Source organism: Etheostoma spectabile, chromosome 15, assembly GCF_008692095.1.
Source record: "Etheostoma spectabile isolate EspeVRDwgs_2016 chromosome 15, UIUC_Espe_1.0, whole genome shotgun sequence".
Taxonomy (NCBI): domain Eukaryota; kingdom Metazoa; phylum Chordata; class Actinopteri; order Perciformes; family Percidae; genus Etheostoma; species Etheostoma spectabile.
The window spans coordinates 12,939,797-12,945,308 of record NC_045747.1 but is presented as its reverse complement, the minus strand read 5'-3'; positions in this window follow the sequence as shown (position 1 = coordinate 12,945,308).

Below are 5,512 nucleotides of genomic sequence, written 5' to 3'. Positions count from 1 at the left end.
TCTATCTATCTATCTATCTATCTATCTATCTGTTGAAAAGATTTAGCAGTTTATGACTAACCCAATGCTCATCTCCACTCTCAGAATATGTAATCAGTTTAGAGGGCATACCAACATGAGGGCAACACTTTAGATTCAGAGCCCGCTGTGTAACAATCACAGGTTTTTACCAGCCAAATTAGACCAGACCTTTGCAGGATGGCATAGGAAACGGATCCAAAGATTTTATGATCTTTGCAGGAATGGGACATTTTCTAGTTTCAATAACTTGAGTTCCAAGTATGACATTCAAAAAACTGACTTCTTTTGTTACTTTCAAGCTCGCCAATTTGCTAAGAGCCATGGCTCACAATTTCCTACACTACCAGGAAAGTTCCTAGTGGACTCACTTTTGGAAGTTCCTTCTGGGTTGAAAGGTTTCACAGCACATTTCTATTCAATGATGGTGTTACTGGATGACGTTACATAAGATAGACAAGATCGAAACTCCTTGGGAAAAGGAACTCGGTACTGAAATCTCACAAGACGTATGGACTAAGGCTCCAACAAGAGTAAACAACAGCACTTCCTGTGCAAAACAATGTATATACAGCATATACTTCTATCTATCTATCTATCTATCTATCTATCTATCTATCTATCTATCTAGCATGTGCAAAAAAATATTAGCAGGGGATGTGTAAAGGTTCACAATGTAGTTAGATGTATTAGAGATACCAAGGAACTGATGGCTATCTGCTGCTTATGAACAGTACACAGCATTTCATATATCATAGTTTGCTCCAAGCAATATTTAAATATGCTATATTATGTAAGATAACGATCTCTTGACCTGCTGCTTCTATTCAGATGGATTCCCGGGTTTAGATTTATCGGTTCACCTAGTACATTCCCAGCGATCCAGCAATGGTTAATGGTTGCTTGCGGAATGGTCACAAGGCCAATAAAAGATAATAATACTCTACGTGATAGGGGGTGCATCAATCTGTGTGATTTTTGGTGGCTTGCAGGGAGTGATGAGGTGACAGCATAGAAGCCAAATATGTAATAGATCTGTGTGGAAAAGTCAGAACAATGGGATGTATCTTTTCCAGAAAGACAGGAAATATCAATGTGCTTTTAACTGCTGCTTTCTGCTGCAGAAGTGAGGGATGGCATTAACAGGCAGAGCACAGCAGAGCAGATCCCCGAGTGACTGCACAGATCTCTGGGAGATGAGAGCAGAGCTGCAGGCCACGATGCATTTAGAGACTCTAATTAATAAATTAAGCTAGTGTTGTCACAAAAAGAAGCACATTTAATTTGTATTACTCAATGCTACACATTTTTTAGCTGAGTTTCTCTTTTATATTGGATTTCTGTCTGCACAGCCGGTGAAAAAATAGGATAATTATGACCAACCTGTGATGTATCAAACAAAGAGATACAGTTCACAAAACAGCTTTGGTTGTAAATGTGCTGGAAGACACATTTGACCTGAGAGATATGACAGGTCCATCAGATGAAATATAAGATGGGCCATTACAAGAAAGACATCTACGATGTTGCTGCCTTATAGTCCGTAATTGAAGACTTGAGAAAGAAACACTGCAATAATTGATCCATAAGGAATAGAAAGCTGAAGTTTGACATATTTCAATCAGGAGAGACAGGTTTGCAGATATGCAAATAAATGCACTCTTCGCCTGCAACAACAGCTGAATGGCAAAGGGAGAAACAATTATTTAAAGCAGAGTTGTGGCTCTGTGATTGGCTTTTGCCATTTGTGTAACAATTCTGATTTTTTTAGCAGGAAGGTGACCGCCTCCAACAGCTGATTCGAGTTAGGTAGAGCATTGATTAAGAGTGAGGTCTTCCAGAAAGGATTTACACTGAGCTACATTTCAATCAGGAGAGACTAGTTGCAGATATGCGACAGTTATACACGCATGATAAAATATTCATTTATTTGGAAAACCGCTGAATTGATTTAGGAATGCATCAATTAATAGTTAGGTCTTCCTAAAAGAATTTATGCTGAGCAACATTAGTGTGGAACTACTAACTAATGTTTTCAGACAGCACATGTTCATTTATCTCACACATTGACATCAATGTGTCCACGGGCCAATAGAGACTGGAGTGGAATAAATGTCCTCTTTTTTTTAGGGATGTAAGAATCAAGTGTTTTTTAATTGCTTAAGCGCATTTTCCAAAACGCTACTGCAGTGCACAAAAAATTAAGAGCAATCACTACATTATTTCATTATATACTTACCTTTTTTTATGAGCTTCCTGTTGTTCCGCTTATGATTCTGCTTAAAAAGTCAACAGACAAGCAGAATAACCTCAAACTCAATGCATCAGTGGGTCATTTGAAGATATCTTTTAAAGATCTAAAGATCTAAGATCTTTTGTCTTTTATTTTGAAGTAGTTTATGACGTCAGGTCTAGAAACATGCTATATCAATTAGGGTTGAGTGCCTTTTGCATCTGAACCAATACTAGTCCCGGTACCCAACAATACTTTTTTCGTTACTTCCCTCTATAATTACAAAAACATATTTTAGTTGTAAAAACATTTCCAAACCTATTTACTTAGAACATTATGTACGAATATTTATATTTTACACTGACAGAAATTAAACAAAAATATAAATAAAACGCTTTCTTCTCTCCTCCCAAACACATCCCTACAACCTATTAAATTTAATAATTATTAATTTCTTACTCACTATAACTTTTATTCTTGTAGCCTACTTGTATACTATTATATTTTAGCCTGTTTTTATTTTCAACATGACCGTTTTTGACCCCACTTTGAATTGCCTTGTTGCTGAAAAATGCTGTAGAAATAAAGTTGCCCTTAAACCTCAGCCTGTCAGTCAGTCCCCAGGGCGTAGACACCACCGTTGTGCCTGCTTGTCTCAGAGGAAGTGTCATGTCAACAGCACCGCGGCCGCTTCTCGCTGTTAATACTACATCACAGTGAAAGATGTCTGCGTGAAGTTTTGAAAAACTGCAGCCATACTAGGAACCATTTATCGGCATTGCCGTGACTCACTGTGACTTCAACAAAACTGCACAGCTTAGGGTTGCTCCGTCCGCACCTCTGCTCTCTGTCAGTGTGCAGAGGACAGATCACCTCGCGCTTTCTCTCAGGTACCGATGCGTTGTACCGTTTGATCTTACGTGAACCAGTACTCGGTAGTATCGACGTGATACCGGTAAAAATACCGGATTCGGTACCCAACCCTAATATCAATACATTTAACTTACTGCTCACAATCTAAGATGGAAACAAGTCAGGGTCTTGGTGACCAACCATCTTTCATACAAAAGTAAGAAAAGACAAAATAACACTGTTGCTAGTACAATAAAACAACAGAAAACACACTGTATAGCTGCAGTTTTTTTTTTTATTGTGATTATGAAATAAGAAAAAGACGATGATTAAAAGTGAGGTTGAGTGGGCATACTTTTTGTGAATGCCTTTTGTGATGTAGCTGAGGAAATTAAGCCTGTTGAAGGTAATTGTAGGAAATCTATACTTAGGTAATAATGACAACCTTGGCAGTGTGTGTGCCGTTGCTGTGGTTGCTCTGGAAACGGCAATTAATCTTAGGGATTGTGTAAGGGTAGAGTCATGTTGCAGTTGGTGGACAGTTTTGTAGCTGGCGTTTTAAAAAAAAAATCAGATTTGCTGAAAAACAATTAAGGTTTGAAAGCAGTTTATATATGTATTTCTTTATTTGGTAGAAGTTTTGTAGATACTGCTTCACGGTCTGAAATCCCATTGATGCCATAGAGACACAAACACCTCCTAAAGATATGAAGAGTGGATCAAAGAAGAAGAATTCACTGAGCTCTTCACGTTTTACAATTTGAGAAGATACCAAAGGGAAATAAGAGTTCTATGTTTGGTTACATTTGGCTACATTTAAGACGGTAACCACTAGTGGAGTTACAAGTGCTGCATTGAGGTACTCTATAGCTTTTAATAACCATATGACCACTAAGTCATAACATGAATGGAAATGGTTTTCTTCATATTATGAACAGTCATTTTTGAGATCAGTGATTTCTTACAAGCATCAGCACTTCCTTTTAACCATATGAAAACATTTGATTAAAAGATTTGTAGAATCATGTTGCAGCGAGAGGTGCATGATTTGAGCATTCATAACTGTAGTTGGGTTTGGCTTAATCAAATAGTCGCATTACCAAAGATACATAAATCTCAGACAGAGACGAAAAAGGGAGACTGAAAATCATTACAATTAAGTCACTCCAGCTGCCTCTATCTCATGCAGCGTATGATTGTTTGGATAATATGTTTGTTGAGGCAGTAACTGGCTATGAGAGTTAAAAACACGTACTTTAGTTCATCTTGAATATAACACTTTTAGCTTTTAACACACAGTAATAAACAGTTAAACTGACCTGACTTTTCATTTCTGTGTGTATGTCACTGGATCAGCCTCTTGTTTGTTATATTGTATAAACCAGGATATCAATTGCAGACACATTTCCTTTATATCAAACAGGATGTTTCACTGGATTGAGGTTACAAACTCACGCCTCTGTGACATAAAGGAAGAGGTGAGTGGAACGAATGGTCAACATGTTGTAGAGAGATCTCAACAATAGTGACAATAAGAAACAACAGGTAGCAGGATGAAGTCAAACAGTGCCTTTGACAGGTGTGAAAGAACTGCTTCAAAACACCTGTAGTGCAGCTGTACGGCCGTGTTCACATGTGCTGCAGCTGAGCACAAAGAGTTTATTAAAAAAACTTATCCTACTGGTTATTTTTTTGAAATATCTCCACAAGGTGCTTTAAGGTGTCAACTAAACCGCGTGCTGATTATCACAAAAAGGTCCTTTTCTGTTGTCTAGTCTGAGCTGGTGAATCCATCATGATTCCAATATGATCACGAGGACTGAAAGCTCCGCTGGTATGAATATGAAGGAGCACAACTGACACAACATGGAAGCATCAGCCTTAAACATTTAAACAGCCCTCCCTGAAGCCTTGATTACCTTGTATGAGTCAAGGTAAAAGCAGCAGAATTAGTGGCAATCTGCAGGAAATTGATAATGATTATTTATCCAATTATAAATATAAATCAATATGTAAACAGCCTAAAAAAGAGAGAGAGTCCCTCATGCCATCAGACTGTACAATTCCTCACTATGGGGGAGGAAGAAATAAGGCAGAGAGGACAATACATACATACATACATACATACATACATACATACATACATACATACACACATACATACATACATACATACATACAGTACACATACAGACATGCATACATGCACACCTGGACTTAAATTCACACCTGGTCACTTTATCGCTTTAAACACTGGACTCAACACTGACACTTTAATAATAATTTATGGTCTTTTCTTTGTTTATTTGACAAATGTTCTTATTGTTGTTATTATCATTATTTGTATTTTGTTGTCTTTATACTATCTTTTATCTATTTTTTATTTCTTTTTTCTTGCTAAAACTGCTG